The sequence below is a fragment of the Herpailurus yagouaroundi genome, unplaced genomic scaffold (genome assembly GCF_014898765.1).
Source record: "Herpailurus yagouaroundi ecotype Mexico unplaced genomic scaffold, PumYag 162, whole genome shotgun sequence".
NCBI lineage: Eukaryota > Metazoa > Chordata > Mammalia > Carnivora > Felidae > Herpailurus > Herpailurus yagouaroundi.
In genome coordinates this window covers 24,695,817-24,715,455 of record NW_024412403.1, presented here as the reverse complement: position 1 = coordinate 24,715,455, position 19,639 = coordinate 24,695,817, and the positions used below count along the sequence as shown (strand labels likewise).

General features: G+C 34.7%; 1 long non-coding RNA gene across 1 annotated transcript in view; it reads left to right on the top strand.

Moving 5' to 3' along the window:
- The window catches only part of LOC121035749 (uncharacterized), a 21,451-nt gene extending 2,018 nt beyond the window's left edge, over positions 1 to 19,433 (top strand). The window contains exons 2-3 of the long non-coding RNA XR_005793044.1: positions 5,188 to 5,191; positions 19,423 to 19,433. This is a non-coding gene — a long non-coding RNA (uncharacterized LOC121035749). The remainder of the gene's footprint in view (positions 1 to 5,187; positions 5,192 to 19,422) is intronic.
- The last annotated feature ends 206 nt before the right edge of the window (positions 19,434 to 19,639 follow it).

The window sequence follows — 19,639 nt, the reverse complement described above, 5'->3', positions numbered from 1 at the left end:
GGGTTTTTTGGTATCAAGGTTCATATGGGAAGGTCAAAGTCAATTAAGTGGAAAGTAGAACTAAATGACCCTGATTCAGTAGAAACCTTGAAAAGGTATGAACGTTTTTTAAAAAGTCATCATAATTCTCTGAATTGCAGGTATTTTCTCTTCAGGCAGCCTGCCAAAGCCCTTTCCTGCCAATGAAAGTAAGCTGTGTGTGCTACTTTTTGATGGTATTGCCCATGATAAACCTTAAATGGTACAGGAGTTCATTTCAGATAGAGATCTGGAGCTAACTTATCCAACTTATCTGGTCAGAAAATCTTGCTCTAAATCTTTCAAAAACAAGATGACTTATGAGATTTTTAGTAATCCTGGATTCTGTCTGGGGAGAAAATGTGACAGGAGTAGTTGTCTCTATGGTTTCAGTTAAGACTAGGAAATACACGACCCAGGCAAATATAAACCCACATGTGAGCAAGAATTCCAAGTCCTCCCAGAGTCCATAGTGTAAGAAGCATTAAAGAATGCGTGCTTGGTGAAGTTAAATTTTATTTACCCCAAGGAGTTTCCAATTTTATCAAATTCATTGCACTCAGGATTAGAAATAATTACTATCCATTATGACTTTTTCTTCAAAATCAAAATCTGATCTCCAGTCTTGTTTTCTGGAGAATAAATAAAAATGGTAGTGCATTATCTCAAGTGTCATCTGACCCTTGTAGTGATCTAGATGGGCTAAACTGATTTAGAAAAGGGATGAGGATAGTCTCAAAAGCTAATGCTGAAGCAAGAGGTTTTCAATAATTTGGACTTAGTTTGTACTTTTTTTTTTTCTTTTGCATAACAGTCACTGGGCAAAACAGACTTTTAAAGGAGATTTAAGGGAGATATAAAAAACTGGGGTACTTTAGAAATACTGAATAATGTAATAGTTGTCTATAATACGTTTAAATGCTTTGGGGATAATATTAAATGATACAAAAACACAGCCTTGCTAACATAGATGGTCCTCCTGTACCCAGAGAAAAGCAAACACTTCGAAGTGCCGTTTTTGGCCCTTAGATTTATTATATAATTATTAAGAAATAATCCTCCTCCTGTCACTCTCTTCTTGAAAGATTTCAGGCAAAACACTAAATCTCCCTTGACCTCAATTTAGCCATCTATAAAATGAAGGGGTTGGAACAGATTCTCTCTGTGTCTTGTAACTGTAAAATTATATGCTCTATATTATTTCTCCATTTTTTTCTTTCAGTTCCCCCTACTGACATGAAGACCTTAAAAAAAATGAGTAGTACTTACTATATGCCAGGCCACTTAAAATTATTCGTGAAAATAGACACAATAAAGCTCTGAGCTATTTTAAAACTCGATTTTATAGATAAGGATACTGAAGTCCAATAAGCTTAATATGTTGCCCAGCCTCATGCAGATCACTAAGGATATAACAACAATTTAGATTCAGGCTGACTTGAATACAAATCTCATATACTTCTACTGACTATGCCATATCCAAGCAAGTACATAATGTCCAATATATTTGGTATTTTAAATGTGCTTGTAAACTATTGATCATATGAGCTTTGTATTATGCCCTTTGAGTCAACATTAAAGAATATTAAAGAATATATATTAAACAATATATATTAAAGAATATATAATGTTGGCTTAAAGAAAAAAAATAGGAGACACAGGAGATTGTGACTCTGATACATCAAGAAGAAATAACAGAAAATAGCAAGTTAATGTAGACTTAGCAGCCCAATCCAATCATACCCTCCAAAGCACAGAGGTTTACTTTTGAGAGAAGCTGAGGGTCAAGTTCCAAGAAAAATGATGGGGAAAGGGCTGCAGCTACACAGATTATCTAAGTGCATAAACTTGTTAAAGGTTTTGAAGAAAAAGTTGAAAAATATTGAAATTAGGGAATGGCTCAGTTGGTAGAGCATGAGACTCGATCTCAGACATTGTGAGTTGGAACCCCATGTAGGGTGTAGAGATTACTTAAAAAATTTTTAAAATATATATTTGAATTAAAAATAATTGTACAATAACAAAGCATCATATTGGAGCATAAGAAAATGGTGCTTTTTGTGCCATCTTGACAACATGAGATCAGGTGATGGATTAAATACATTAAATTATCACTATCCATATTGTTGGAATCCCCGGAGGAAATCTTTTTGGTGAGATAAGGAGAAGAGATAGATACCAATGTTATCTTTCTTTTAAGGATTGAGAGATTAAATCTAAGAAGTATAAAAATTTAGCATTAAATAAGATTTCTCAGGGAATATAAACTCTAAACTCACACATACCATACATTGTATATGCAAATTTTAGTAATCATTATTAGGTACTTTTAGAGAATGAGTTTAATTATTTTTTGACCTAAAGCCTTAATTTACAACTAATTTCTATTTAATGATTTAGTTTAACAGATTTTTCCTTGTTTAAAAATTATGTATGCTCATTATAGAAAATGTGCAATATATAATAAACTGCAGAGAAGTCACTAATGTTAATATTTTCTTTTCATCCATGTGTATCATACCTCCTGAAACAATGGTGCTATGTAGGAAATCATCCTGAATCTCAGTGGTTTAAAACAAAACAAACAAAAAATTAATTTGGTTATTTTTCTTTAAAAATTTTTTTTTTAACATTTATTTATTATTGAGAGAGAAAGGCAGAGCATGAGCATGGGAGGAGCAGAGGGAGAGGAAGACACAGAACCTGAAGCAGGCTCCAGGCTGTGAGCTGTTAGCACAGAGCCTGATGCTGGGCTCGAACTCACAAACCGCAAGATCATGACCTGAGCTGGAGTCAGACGCTTAACTGACTGAGCCACCCAGGTGCCCCTGGTCACTCTTCTTCAGGTCAGCTAAATGTAGCTGCTCTAGATTGAGCAGAGGTAGACTTGATTATAATAAGCTGTAGGCTGGGTCTGGGTGAGCTGACAGGTCACTGACCCACCTTCATCTATCAGATTACACAATGCATGCCCTTCTCATCATTGTGACAGGAGCAAAAGATCAGTCAAGGGGAACATAGGATTCTCTGAAGGAAATTACACACTATCACTTCCATCCATATTCTATTGAGCAAAGTAAGGCTAAACCCTACATCTATTTTTTTTTCCCAATAAAAATCTTAGAAAGTTAGCTTAGTAAGAAATTTATCAAGATTAATGTGGCTAGAATTTCTAAGCAAATAACTTTTTTTATGAACTCAAGGAAAATATTTTACAGTTCCCATTTATAAATCCTTTGATTGTAAGATAAACTACTTTTATTTAATTTTTTTAATGTTTATTCATTTTTGAGAAACAGAGAGAGATGGGGCATGAGCAGGGGAGGGACAGGCAAGAGAGGGGGATACAGAATCTGAAGCAGGCTCCAGGCTCTGAGCTGTCAGCACAGACAGTTTGGGTTCTTGAACCCAAGAACCCTGAGATCATGACCTGAGCTAAAGTCAGACACTTAACTCAGACACTTACCTCACTGAGTTACCCAGGAACCCCAAGATAAACTACTTTTAGTTTGCATTTATTTTTCACTCCTCAGTAGATAAAACTTCATTATTTCAATCAGCACTCTGCCTTTTGTTGTAAAGAGTCTGCCAGACACATAGTTAAATATGAGAATGAGATATCACCTCCTTATAAAATCTAATAATTAAATCATCCTTCTATGGAAGCAAGTATTATAAATGGTTTGGTTTTATTATTAGTAATGTTAACTTTAAATGCATGAAGTTATTTGTGCTTTTTCTTCCACGATGCAAACTATAGCTCTTGAGTGTCTTCCAAGTTTATTTATTTATCTCTTAACTCATATATATCCATTGCCCAGGTTATATAAAGTTTGACTGATTGAAATTAATAACTCTTTGATAAGAGCAGAAATTTATTTCTACATGTAGTAATCAACTCTCATTTTTAAGACACTAGGTTGTATTGTAGGATGTGTTGTATTGTAGACACTAGGTTGTATTTCTAGATGGAAATTTCTATATATTGAAAATGTACAGAATATAAACAAACTGGATTTTATATCCTATGGTCAAATGTTTTACTGTCTGCTTTACTAATTTTTATCAGTGTTCATCAAGTTTCCCTTCCCTTTATTTCTTCAGTTTCTTTATTTTCTAATTGACAGATATATTATAGATAATGTGCTGAAAATATTTGTCAATCCCCCAAGTCAGGAAATGAAAATATGAAGACACATGTTTACTCAAATGTTGTCTTGGTCATTGAGTGTGCTACAACAAAATACCTCAGACTGGCATATAAACAACATAAATTCATTTTTCACACGTCTGGAGGTCGGAGGTCTAAGATCAGGATGCCAGCTGTCAGGTGAGGGCTTTTTTCTGGATCTCAGACTTTTGAGTTATGTCCTCACATGGCAGAATGGGGCTAGGGAGTTCTGTGGGGCTTCTTTTATAAGAGCATTAATCTCAGTCATGAGGGCTTCACCTCACAAAATGAGCAGCAGGCAAAAGTTTATTAGAATATAAGATTAGAAAGGAAGAATAGTAGGAAGGTTCTCTTTACAGAGAGGGGACATTTGAAAGTGAATGCGTGAGGACTAGAGGCAAGGGTCCTTGTTTTATAAGGTTCTGGTCATCCCTCCCCCTTCCCTTCCTCCTTGTTCCTTCTCAGGTTTTACCCTTATTGGCTTGATAGCTCTAGGTGCTGGGCTGTACATTCTTGATTGGCTCATTTCCATTGTATGAGGGGTGGTGTATGGCCATATTTTGGTCTTTTGACAAATTCCTAAGAGCAAACCTGAGGGGGAGTAGGTGGGGTCTATTACATTTTTAAGAGAAACCTTATGCCTGAGGGGGTTTGCTGTGGTCAGACACTCCCAGCATTGTTCCAAACTATGTGGTTTTCCACACCCAGGGACCTCAGGCCCTATCCTTTCTCTCTGCCTATTTTATCCTATCTTTCCTACCATACCATTATATTGGCATTAGTATTTCCACATATGAATTTGGGGGACACAAAATTTCAGACCATAGCCAATGTGTACTTAAAATTCTATCTTATTGGTGACACTTTCACTGTAGTCTTCCACTCCAGGACACAAAGCTTGTTCAGTTATATCTCTTGATCCTTTGCTGAACAACTTACAGAAAAATCATTGTTTAGTGGGAGGAAAAAAAATGACCTCTGAGCTATAAGAGAAAAAGTAAAGTAGATCAGAAAAATCTTACGAATTGTGTGTAATCAATACAATTAACAGCTTATATCAATCCATGCTTGAGTTAGAAAACCTATGTGATAACGTCTCGTTTTGTCAGTGGAAAGCCACATGTCTATTAAACCCTGAAGCTCTATCAGATGAATGTCATACATTCAATAATTGCCTTTGTGTAAATTTAGCCTTAATGAAGTCTAAGTTTATACTGGAAAAAAATACCTGAAAATTTAATGTCAGCTCAAGATCTATGTGCTTTCTTGTGGTGTGTGAGAGTTTCTGTAATGTGGTTTTTTTAATTACACCTGTGTAGATTTCCATGTAAGGACCTTATATCACCTCTATCATCATAATTTAATTTATTAAGTTAATGTTCATATTACATGGAATTACATTAGCTGTTACTCAAACCTAGTTTAGTAGCTTATGCAGATCTTTTGTTATTCAAACCTAGTTTAGTAGCCTACGTTCAAACTAGATCACGTGCATCTAAGCATAAATCGGTATATATACAAGGAGCAAGGGGCAAAAAAATGACAAGAATAAGAGAATTGCAAAGACATAAGTGTGAAATTACACTGATTATAAATTCTTAACCTATCCAAATGTTGTATTTTACTTATAATTATAAATTAATTATATAAATATGATATAATGTTATAGATCCTTTCTTATTTAAAAAAAATTTTTTAATCTTTATTTTTGAGAGAGAGACAGAGACAGAGTATGAGCAGGGGAGGGGCAGAGAGAGAGACACACACATAGAATCTGAAGGTTCCAGGCTCCAAGATGTTAACACAGAGCCCGACCAGGGGCTTGAACTCGCAGACTGCAAGATCATGACCTGAGATGAAGTCAGACACTTAACTGACTGAGCCACCCAGGTGCCCAATCATTTCTTATTTTAAAAGACTGTTATAATTGAAGTCAAGAGACCCTTGAAAATTTGGCTACATGCCAAAATTAAACATATAACTTTATTTTCTTTGAAGGCAAAATTATAAGCAATATTTATCCTCTCTGTCAAAAACAATTGTAATACAGCAACTCACACCACCCCAATGGGTCTTCTACTGGACTCTCCTAAATGTTCTACTGGACTTTTACATTATTTATTAATTAAACAGATTATTTTATTGAGAGCTTACTATCTGCCGGGAACTGTGTTTGTTTTGGTTGTAAAATCATGAGGACACATAACATCACTGCTCTCACAATTGTGACTGATGAAGGAAGGAGCATCGTTCTTATAAAAGCTGCAATTTTACAAATTTTTCCCAGGGATTCCTTACTGGACATTTGACATTGTTACAAAATTTTCCCAGTTCCTAAGACACCTTTGAAAATCAATTATTTTGCTTCCTACTTTGTGTTTGTACATAGGCATATGTATATAGCTTTTAATGTAATCAAAGATTTTAATTTTTTATTTCCTTTTTCATTTATTTCTACTCTTATTTGTATTATTTATTTTTCTGCTTGTCTTTATCTTGTCATTTTTTTCTAAACTAGCACATTAATTTTTAAATATTCTTATTTTTAAGATAGACATTTAAATTATAATTCTCTCTCATAATTCTCATATAATGACTGAACTTATAAGCATGCGTATGTTTTATTTTTGTGTTTTCAATTGCATTTCATATTTTTCATAAATATATTTTCTTTGATTCATGGGCAACTTCTAAAAGTATTGTTTTAAATTTTGATTTCCAACAAATGGAAGATTATGATTCATAATTGTGTTCTGATTTATAATTGTATTGCTTTGTGGTAAAGAATGTGGTATGTATTGTATCAATTTATTGGTATTTGGAGGGACCTTTTACTGCTCTGGTTTATAGTCAGTTTTTATACTTTCTTAAATGTGTGCTTAAAAACAAATGAATTTTCAAGAGTGAGATTTTGGAGAACAGAATTTTACACACATGCAAATACAAACACCTACATGTGAGCAATTTATTAATTGTGTTGTCAAATTTCTATATCCTTTTGAATGAAATTCTAGTACTATATAGAATTCCTTCATTTTGACTGTGCTATGACCCTACAGATTGTACTCTGTTAAATGAATATATGACTGCAAATATAATATTTGAGAATTAGTTTCCTCAATTATCCTATTGCTTCTCTTTCTAACCTTGATCTTTGCGCAAATGGTAAGTCCTTTGGTAATTTACTCTCACATGGATTATATAACTAAATCATAACCCATTCCACAATTCTGTCTTTCTAGATTTATAACCCTGGCCTTCCTACAGCTATAAGTTTACCTCTCCATTTTGCCTTAATCTCATTAGTGATCTTCTAGTATAAAATAAAACTCCTCTCTCTCCTTAACCCTGCTGTTCCTATGTCACCTCTGCTTCTAGACATTTTAGCAGGCAGCCTCAAATACTTTCTACTTCTGTCTGAGGTTTAGTCTATTGATAATATAGAGAAAAGGCAAACAACCATAAAACAGGTTATTGCATCTTTTTCTCTTATTAAGCAAAATACATCACACTCTAAAAATGATGCAATCTAACATTTGATAGGCTTTTGAATGCTCACTGTCATGATGACCTAACATTCCAAACTATTGATCACAAAAAAGTGGACCAGAACAGGATATTTCTCTTCCAGTTTTTTGTCCATTCCTGAGTTTGAAATTTTTCTTTTAAGATTCTCTTATCAGAGAAACCAGATAAGGTTATTGTCATTTTTGCTCTAGTTGAATTGATTCTTTGGCTATATTTCAGTGGAAGTTATAAAAAAGTTTTATTTCAACTGAAATATTCAATACAAAGATGTACTTCTACTCTCAATTAAAGAGACAACCTAATAGTTTCCAATTTCTACTTTATATGTTCTGAATGATGAATGTCTTTTTTCTGCTTAATTTAACGTCTTTTAGACAATGCTTTGCAAAACTTCTTTAAAGAAATCAAAACAATTATCCAAATCTATATGAATAGTTCCTGAGGCTTTTCTTTTGTCAGTCTGATATTCTCATTTTCACTAATAATTTTGCTTCAAACCACTAAATATTTTCCCCAAAGGTATCTTTCATTTTATCTCCTTTTATATGAAAAACTCATATCCATGAGAGTATTGTCAAATAATAAAAAAAAAAAAAAACCTGGGAAGAAAGTAAAATGCTCTAAAATTACCTCATTATTCTTTCAACTCTTCTGTTTACTGCTCCAAAGTGGTAAGATAGTCAGAACTCTTTTCTTAGGTCCCTGAATCAGTCACGAATGAATTATTCAATCTCTCTTATTTTCTTATTTTCTTCTTCCTTATTTACCTTTTTCTTTCTTCTCCCTAAATAAGAACTTTATCAGGGCACTGCATTGAGGGTCACTTAACATAGATTCAGTTTATATAATGAGATTCTTGAGTTCAATTTTCTTTTATTTATTTATTTATTTTTCAGACACCCATTGTGAGAAGTGATTAGTTTTCAGCTCTTGTCAAGATAATATCATGTACAACCTTAAGTTTACTGACAACTATTTTTATTTTTATTATTTTTTTTAATTTTTTTTTTCAACGTTTATTTATTTTTGGGACAGAGAGAGACAGAGCATGAATGGGGGAGGGGCAGAGAGAGAGGGAGACAGAATCGGAAACAGGCTCCAGGCTCTGAGCCATCAGCCCAGAGCCTGACACGGGGCTCGAACTCACGGACCGCGAGATGGTGACCTGGCTGAAGTCGGACGCTTAACCGACTGCGCCACCCAGGCGCCCCACTGACAACTATTTTTAATTTGCATTGATATTAATATTTTAAAGACAACAAATATAGTAAAGATAGGTATTTTTAACCTAAAGGTGAACAGAAAGACACTGAGCCTCCATCTATCCCTTCTCGTATTTTAAATTCCTCAATCCCTTAAAAAAAATACAATCACGTAGTCAATTATAATCTAATACAAATATGCCTACATAAATGTTAAAACCATAGCCTCCCATACTTTAAATGACATTAATCTCATGCATATACATATGTCCCTTTTCAAAAACATAGTTGTCCTACATAAACACATATGATGTCCTACATTGATCTCCAATTCTTAGTATTAATGCCTTTTGTAATCCTCTTTATTTAATATTTATATTTGAGAGGTGGGGGGCTCAGAGAGATAGAGACAGAATCTGAAGCAGGCTCCAGGCTCTGAGCTGTCAGCACAAAGCCCAATTTAGGGCTCAAACTCCTAAACCATGAGATCATGAACTGAACTGAAGTCAGACGCTTAACCTACTGAGCCACCCAGGCGCCCCTGTAATCCTCTCTTTAAAAAAAAAATTTTTTTTGAGAGAGAACGTGTGCTTGCATGTGTGCATGAGGGGGAGACGGGAAGGGGCACAGAGGCTCAGCATGGAGCCAGAGCCAGGGCTCCCTCTCACAACCACAAGATCATGACCTGTGGGGAATAAGTTTAGAAATTCCCAGGGCTTATACCAATGGGTTAACGAGGCATAAAGAATTACAAAGCCATAGGATGCTCACACTCAAGCTTGGGTAAACAAGATAAGACCCCAGAATAAAATAGGGAGGGGCAAAGGCTCCAGAATAAAATAGGGAGGGGCCAGGGCCCCCAGAATAGAGAGGGAGGGGCAAAGGCTCCCAATACAAAGGTATATGAGGTAAGCAAGATTAGGCATTCAGGGCAAAAATGCCCCCCAATTTAGTACTATAGCAGAAAGCTGCTTTCGCAGGAAGAACCAAATGAGATAAACAGGTATATAGAGCTATAGACCTCTGCGCTGTGCTGCCTGTGCTGCTGTGGATGAAGCTGCTCAAGCAGAGCTGATTAGCAAAAGAAAAGGTGCCTTGTTTATCCTGAGGTTATTTCCCCTATCCGTCTTATCCCCTAGGCTAGCTAAGATAAACAGACAGGGCACCTCCTGTCTGCTGTTAACAACCATCTGCCCATCTGCCCAGTGCCAGGATTTTGTTTCATATTGACTGAAACCCCAAACACCTTATATCTTCAAAACCCCCTTTCCCTCATGCCCATGAGTTAATGTTTACAGATTCATTGTCTCTTTGTGTGCACCCATCTCGTTTGTAAGCCTTCTGATCTTAATAAATATGGGGCAAGGACCCTTATTCGGGGCTCTTGTTTTTTTTCCTGGACATTAGCCATCTCTCGCTTTAATCTTGCATCCCGCTCTCCTGCTGGCCAAGAGAGAATTTAGACTATGACCAGAGCTGAGACAAAAAGTCAGATGCTTAGTCAACTGAGGCACCCAGGTACACTCTGTAATTCCTTCTTAAATGTGGGCTAAAGCTAGTAGTTAGCTTCTGGTCAGTATATCACAGCAGAAGTGAAAGGTTACCATTTCCATGATTAGGTTGTACAAGAATGAATTTCTCCTGTAGTGTGCACTATTTGATGCTAGGAATGTACGCTCAAAGATTCTTGTTGAATCTTTGTACGCTCAAAACCTGGGTGGCTCAGCTGGTTAAGCACCCAACTTTGGCTCAGGTCATGATCTCGTGGTTCATGGGTTTGAGCCCCGCATAGGGCTCTGTGCTGACAGCAGAGCCTAGAGCCTGCTTCAGATTCTGTGTCTCCCTCTCTCTGCTCTCCCCCTGCTCGTTATATATTTTATTTATATATTTATATATATATAATATGTATATTATTTATATATACATATTTTATATATATATATTAAAGATACATTCTTGTTGGATCATTCCTGTGAACAATCTTTCCCTGCTCCAATTAAGGAAAGGTTATATAATTTAAGAGTGAAACTAATAAGAATGAATAAATGCTTACTCATTCTACTACAAAATATACTCCTAGCTTGTCAATAACTTCCAGATCTGAGTCGTTCACAGTTCAAGAGATGATCATAGAGAAAGGTTTTATCAATGTAAATACTCAGAATGCGTCTATAGTCCTCCTACAATACACTGAAACAATTTTCTAAGTGTGCCATTTGTAAAGGAAAATACTCGAACATGGAGTGATCTTTAGAACAGTAGTTCTTCATTATGATGGTCCCCAGCTGCTAGTGAGGATGTAAATGGTAATTGGTGTGTTACCTATATCTGCTTCATGGTGGGCCCCAGAGTACCTAAAACTAAATATTCTCATGATATTTTCTCTAATATGGAGACTATTTGGAATAGATAATTTTGCAACAGGAATTGCCCCCACACCACCCAAGGTGGTTCCCTGACTTTTGTAGCATGGATTTTATGGTGAAAAATAAATAAATTAAATAAAGCCCAATAAATTTCCTTCCCCTAAAAATATAGTCAATAAAAATAATTGCCTTCTTCTAGGGAATTGCAGAGAGTAGGAACTCAATCAAATACTTCAAAGAAGCACTGGTATGGACTTCCATTTCTTCTACTGATTTTTAAATTTGTCAGTTTGGTCAAAAAGATGGCCAATTCCAGTCCTCATCTTAGTTGACCTTTCAGTTTTTTTTAATTTTTTTTTTCCAACGTTTTTATTTATTTTTGGGACAGAGAGAGACAGCATGAACGGGGGAGGGGCAGAGAGAGAGGGAGACACAGAATCGGAAACAGGCTCCAGGCTCTGAGCCATCAGCCCAGAGCCCGACGCGGGGCTCGAACTCACAGACCGCGAGATCGTGACCTGGCTGAAGTCGGACGCTTAACCGACTGCACCACCCAGGCGCCCCGACCTTTCAGTTTTTATCATAGTTAACAGTTCCTCATCCTTGAAACCTTATTTTCTGAGGTCTTCCTGAATCCTATAGTTTTTCCTTCTACTTCTAACATTGTTCCTCTCATTTTTCTCTGTTTCCTCATAGTTTCCACATCCTCTGATTTTTTTCCAGGCTTTGTTCTTCAACTTCCTTCTTCCTCTATCAAAACTCCATTCTCTGGTGTTTCATCTCACTTGATGGCTTTAGTTGCCATCTATATGTTAATGACTCCCAAATTTATAACTTCAGGCCTCCTCTAAATTCCAGAGATATTAAAATTCCTTGACTACACGCCTTCACTTAGACATCCAATTGCAACTCAAAACTCTTATGTCCAACAGTGAACTCATAATCTTCACTACGTCCACTCCAAACCTGTTCTTGCTTGGTATTCTTTTCAGTTAAGGATAACAATCTCATCCTTCCCTTATTTACTCATGGAAATACCTTGGAATAACTCTTGACCTCATTTCCCCTGTCACATACTCTACACAAAGTGTCAGTAAATCTGTTGATGCTAACTAGATATACCAAAGTATTTCTGAATCCAATTACCTTTCTCTGCTCCATGGCTATCACTCTGTTCCAGGTCATGATTATCTTTCATCTGGATTTTCTGAGACTCCTAAGCAGTTTCGCTGTTTCTAATCTTTACCCCCCCTCCCCAGTCTCCAAAGTCTATTCTCAACAGACAAGTAAGAATAATCTTTTAAAAAATCAAGCAGGTTTTGCCTTCCACTTCAGGGTCTTACTTATTGTCTGTCCCCTCAACAGGACTCTCCTGCTCACATTCTTCAGTCTCTTGGGCGTTCTCTCTATAATAGCCATTCCCATTCCAATATTGCCTGTCTTCCTACTCTCCATTTTTCCTTAGCAATGACTACCATATGTCAAACAATGTGTTTTATTTATTTAATTTTCTATGTTCCTGCACTAGAATGAAAACTAAACAAAGTATTATATTTTTGTTATTTAGCTGTTTCAAACCCACACTTAGAACTGTGACTAGCATAGAATACAACAATTTTATTGAACAAATTATTACAGTTTAAAATATTTTGAATTAAGAAAATGAATTTACAATGATAATTTTCCCCAAAAAGAGCAGAAATACTGATTTTAATTTAAATCTTCCTTGCTTTCTGAGCAATTTGAGTCTTTGCAAATGCCCTGTTATAAAATTTTAGATATAAGACACAAAATCCATATCTTGTAAAGAAGAACCATATTAGCAACATAGTCATTTTTGAAGACTTTATACTGTACAGTTTTCTTTATTTCCTAGTGCTCAACTCTGTTCCTTTTCTCCCTCTTTGATCAACTATTACAATTGTTTTTAAAGCAATGTTGAAAACCTGTGGGGAGTAGTAAGCATTTTTCTCAAGTTAGAGGTAAGATTTTCTATTTTATCAGTCAGTGCCAGTCCCAGTTGCTATGAGATATATTTCAAAGCTGATGTAAGCCTATGTATATGCTAACTGAAAAACTGTATTTGCCTTTTTTCCAAATGGAATTTTTCTGAGTTTAAAATGAACTAATTTTAAATATCCTGCCTAGATACAATTTCAAAGATGCATACTTATTACCCTCATGTGAAAATGGAAAGCAAAAGCATGCAGTGTATACAAAAATGTTATCTTTTAAACTACTTCTTCATTCTTCTTGTACCTTTTTAAGAAATGATTCCCTATGGTTATATAGAAAAAGTGAATATCCAAACACAGTAAGATTCAGTAAGATGCAAAAAATGATTCTATGCATTCAACATCTGTATTCTTTGTAGGCTTTCAAAATAATTATATAGGTATCTCGAACACTGCTTTTCATTTAGTAGGTTTTCTTCAAATTTGGCTACAGTGGACTGAGTTTTTTACCAGATGGCCATTTGTCAGTGACTTTGTATAATGTTGATTTAATTTGTTTGTCAATGCTAGTAATATAAATTCAGTGTTGCATAACATGTGGTAGGCTCAGATTTGTATATGGTAAAGAATTAAAAATAAATAGTAATGCTTAATTTTTTTATTATAATGTTGGGAAAGTTAAACGTTATATAGACATAAATTAGGATAATTCTGTTAACTGAGAAACAAATTGGGCCTTGTAACTTGAGGAAGGGTCAAGACATAAATTCAAATATCCTATAATCTACATATAAAAATACCTGTAAGTTGTATATCTAAAGAACCCTTAATCTAATTGAATATAATTACCCCTTTTCTGGCACAAATAGATGTTTGACTTCAGGTAGATATGTCAGTCTACATTAGCTAAGCTTTATTGTAATAATCTCAGGATTTAAATAAATAAGTTTTTTTTGTTGTTGTTCATTCTCCATGTTTTGTTATATATTGTCAGGGAGTCTTGATTAAGGTGGCCAGATTTAGCAAATAAAAATAAAAGGCATTCAGATTTAAATATCAGATGAACAATAAATACCTTTGTAGTATAAATATATCCTATGCACTAGAAGTATGTCTCCAAAGAGTATAAATATTGGATATATTTCTACTAACTTAGTTGTTATTGTTACCAAAAATCAAGTATTACTAGATGTCTGGCATTTTATCTGACAACCCTACCCTTGGCAGTCACTCAAGGAATCAAGCTAACAGATAAGCCAGAGTCACAGCCATTGCTGGTCATACCAGGGGAAAGGGGATCTTGGAGTTTCCATAGTAGAGAGCAAAATGTCAGGTCTCTCAATCTCATCACATTTCTTTTTCCTGTCCCATTATAGACTATCCAGGAGAGTGTTAAATTTTTTTCCCACCTCTTATTTCCCGAAACTTAATTCAGCCTCCAGAAGTCCTCCACAGGTTTCCCAACCTATAATAATACTCTATGGTATAGCACATCGAGGAGAGTATGCTTCAATATAATCCTATTTTATTCTTTATTAAAAATGAAAATACATTCTCTTCTATCTCAGTAAGTATGGTTAAGAAAGATATAAAGCTACTGGTCATATCTATATGATCATATGCTAATTAGTTAAAAGCAATTTTTGAAATTGCATCATTATACAATGTTTATCAAGTTTAAGAACTAAATAAAATGTAAAATAGGGTGGCTAGACATCTCAGCTAATAAGCAGCAGCATTGCTGGCATAATCCAATTGTACTTATTTTTTCAAACTGTTACTGAGAACTATTTTTTAACAAACAGTATCCTTACATATATTTTTATTTAGAACAAGTCTTGCATTAGAAAGGTTTAGTTCCATCTGTTGTTCCACATTTCTCTAACATTTCTTAAGAAATATAGCTTGATAGGGGCGCCTGGGTGGCGCAGTCGGTTAAGCGTCCGACTTCAGCCAGGTCACGATCTCGCGGTCCGTGAGTTCGAGCCCCGCGTCATGCTCTGGGCTGATGGCTGTTTCCGATTCTGTGTCTCCCTCTCTCTCTGCCCCTCCCCCGTTCATGCTCTGTCTCTCTCTGTCCCAAAAATAAATAAACGTTGAAAAAAAATTAAAAAAAAAAGAAATATAGCTTGATATTGATTATATATTGTCAGTCTCTCCATTAAGGGAAATATCAAAATTTGAATTTATTATAAACAGCTAATTGACCTTAATAACCTACCTTATCTATATATTCAAGTAGTAGAGCAAATTAGGTTAGTTTCAATGATGGAAATTTTGATTGAAGTTGGGAGACTGTATTAGAGAATCCACATTATACTGAAACCACCAGTGACATCCTTTTGTACATTCCAGAACTCAGTATTCATTTTTGATACCTCACGAACTCCAACACCCAAGTTTCTGTCTCATGATGTCCTGTAAACTTAATGTCCTATATATCTCTTCAGGACATCCATTTTTCTCAGCATTTACCATTACCACCCTAAGTACCGTCATCTCTTTGCTTAAATTACATAGTAGATTCCTAGTTGATTTCTTCTAAATTACCATTAGCTCCTCCTAGTATATTTTCTATGTTTCTTAAAGGGCAAACTTTTTTAAAAGAATAAAATCTTTCAACGATTTCCCATTTTGTTAGGATGAATAACTTTAACACAGTATGAAGTGCTAAGCGATCTAATTCTTGTCCACCTCCAACACGTGATCCTGTGTTTCTCTTCCTTTTGCCCTTTATAATCACAACCTTTTTTTTTCCCCCTCACATTTCTAGAAGGCATTTTAAGTTCTTCTTTTACAGGATCATTATCCACTAGGTTTCTTCTATCAGGAATGCCCTTATTTATACGTTCTCATAGAAATTGGGAAATAAAAAGCCAGATAAGAATTAGTTGAGCCAGATGAATGGTTAAACATATGCTGAAGTTACTAACTAAATGGACCTAATGGTCTTGAGACTTTCTTACCTAGAATTATGATAAAAGCAATTTTCATAGAAATAGAGAAATGACCACTATACTTTGGTATAATGGATTCTCTATAGAGTGATAATTTTTCTGATTCTCTAAAAATGAGAAAATAAAGGAAATAGGCTCAAACTGAGAGAGAAAATATTTATTTTGTAGCAAATGTTTTTAAAATCCATTTTATGTGATAAAATTAAAATATCAGATGAACTAACATAATTCAGGCAATATTTACTATTTATTATTTCCCTAGAAAAAATATTAACTATTTCCCTAGAAATATAATATTTAATCAATAATAAAATACTATTTATAATAATAAAATACTATTTCTCTAGAAAATATTATTTCCTATTTCCCCAGAAAATTATTGTAAACTATTCTCTGGCAAAATAATTACTTGAAAGATACTTTCAGTTCTATTTTAGAGTTCATATGAAAACTCTTGGAGTTATTCTACAAGGACATATTCAAATTTAGTTCAAGGGATGAGGATATTTGGTTTCAGTTGTATTTTAGAAAAGGGGATTGGTTAGATGACCTATGGAGACCCTTCAAGCTGTATAATTTTATGAGTTAGTTTCTTCCTTCTTCACAAAATTGAATGAATTTAACTTACAGTTCTAGTCACAGGAATAAGAAACATGAAGTCTAGGGTCTTTGGAAAGGGCTTTGCTATTGACCAAATTTTTGACCCTTGGCAAATTGTTAAGTTCTCTTTTTCTGTGTTCTTTAAATGGCACTTTCAAAAAGTATTCTTTAGGGCTGTTTGAATATTAATTAGATAATGTATAAAAGGCACTATAGTAATGCTAAATGTCTCTTCTAACGAATTAACAAAAAGTTTGTGTGTTTCCCTTTTTCAAAGCACCACTATTCTTTTGTCTTTATTTTGCAAAAGCACAATCAAAAAACATATGTAAGTTTAAATAAGAGTACATTCAAGAAAAGTGTAGCTGCTGTCAATATATGTAAGGCAGTGTGCTAGATACTAGGGGTCTTATTTTGAACAAACATTCACATTCACCGTCTTTTGGGCTTAGGTCTTAGTGGGGAAAATTACAATTAGGGTTCCTTAAAGGACAATATGAGAGATGGGCCTCAAGTAGCAAGGAATAAGTTGAAATAATAGAAGACTCTGTGACTAAAATACAAACAGCAAGGAAAGGAGAACAGACATGGGATGAGAAGTGGTCTTTAAACTTTTTTTTAATGCACACCTTATCTTTTAAAACTATTGAGTATTCGTCCATAGGACATAAACCGTTATACTGGTTATTGTCTAAGTATAAGCACTAGTATATGATATCAAAATATACTATTATAATAAAATTTAATACCATGAAATAAAAAAAGGAGACAATAGGAATTTGCATATTAAATATGTATAATACTAAAATTAATATAAAGGGCACCTGGGTGGCTCAGTCAGTTAAGTGTCTGACTTGGGGTCAGGTCATAATCTCACCATTCCTGAGTTCCAGCTCTGCATCAGGCTCTGTGCTGACAGCTCAGAGCCTGGAGCCTGTTTCAGATTCTGTGTCTCCCTCTCTCTCTGCCCCTCCCCAATTGCACTCTGTCTCTCTCTCAAGAATAAATAAACATTAAAAATTTTAAAAAAATAAATATATTTCTCGATTAAAACAAATATAGAATTTAATCTTTTTCTTCCAGCCCTACATGGATTATCTTTGTTCCATTTTGTAGCATATACCCCATTAGAGAGACCAGAGAGGTACAGCAAGAAGAGAGATCATGCAGATCATTCTAATCCAAGTAACAATCGTGGGTTTATTCCATTTGCAACAGAAACCCAGTGAAAATTTTAAAACATTGGAATGAATAAACTAATTTACATTTTCTAAGTAAAAGTGCTGACTCCTAAGATTGATGCATAAAATAAGTTTAAGAATGGGGACAGCAAAATAAGTTTGGTAGCTATTGCAGAAGTTAAGTTAAAACAAGAAGGATGCTGGCCATCGGAATGGAGAGAAGTTTAAAAAAAAGCCATCAATAGAGAAGGTGAAAGAGTCGGGAGTTAATGATACTTGCATGTGATGTTCATAATATACGGGAATAAGGAAGATGGATTTGAGAATTGTTGAACATTTGTGCTGTTGGTTAATTTTTTTTAAAGTGGAAAATACCAGGCCAGAATCAGTTTCCTAGAATAAGATTGTGGAGGAGAGAATATTAGTTCTATTTTACACATGTTCATTTTGGGATGCCAATTAAATATCCTCATGTGGTTCTCCATCTGAGGATGCAAATTTAAATCAACAGGGCTTCTAGACAAAGATGTAAATGCAAATCAAAACCAAAATGAGACACCACCTCACAGCTGTTAGGATGGCTGATATCAGAAAGACAAGAGATAACAAAGGCTGGCAAGAATGTGGATACTAGGGAATCCTTGTGCACTGTTAGCGAGGATGCAAACTAACATACATCTTTTTCATTTATACCTAAACTTTCTAGAAAAGTGATTGTTTTGTTTTTGTCACGTATGTGGTTGGATCTGAAAGGTTTATATGAATTCTACATTTGTTATGTCTAAGGAAAAAATGTAAATATTAAAGCCACAGGAGTTTAGAGGTGCTGTGCCTTAAATCCAACCCCAAAGACTTAGAAACTGCAAAGAACATTATGATCTATGTCTAAAAACTGTCTACCTCATGCTGACCTAATTTTTCTTTATGCATTCCCTGTGATAAAGCATGTAATTATTCTGTTTAATGAATATTTTATATTTAATATATGTCTTACAATATAGCTATATAAGTGTATACTAAAAATAGGAGAATTTGCACTGTAACAACAGATAAAATATTTACCAAAATTAATTTTTTCCCAGGACTCAATCCATGAGTTTTTACATTTACTTTAATAACCATAGGTGAGGTATTCTTCTAGCATTACATCTCAGTAATTGATAGATCAAAGTTTCCTAGCTCAGTCTCTGAGGTAGAACAATATCCACTTCTCACCAATATCCAGTTCTTTTCTTCTTGGGTCCCTGTGGAAGACTATGTCACTTATCTGGCCAATATAACATAAGCATAAGTGATATGTGACATTTTGGACCTGAGGCAGTGAATCCTTCATGATTCTTCAGTCTGTTTTTTCAGGGATAGGCATTGTGTTAAAAATAAAGAGCCAGGATATTAAGGCCACCAAGTTCACTAAGTCCCTGCACGCAGGATAGGTGTCCTGGAGAATTTGCATGAGTCAGAAACTAATGGTATTGGTATTAGTCCAGGTTAGTTGGCAGATTGATGCTTCTCCTGGGATTGATACCTTTTCTGAATCAATATCCTTCTCATCTTAGTGATATTTCTCTTTTGCCTCTAATACAACTGAATGCTTCTTTATTTCTTTAAAAAATTGTTTTTAAGTTTTATTCTTGTACAATTGACAAATAGAAAATGTATAC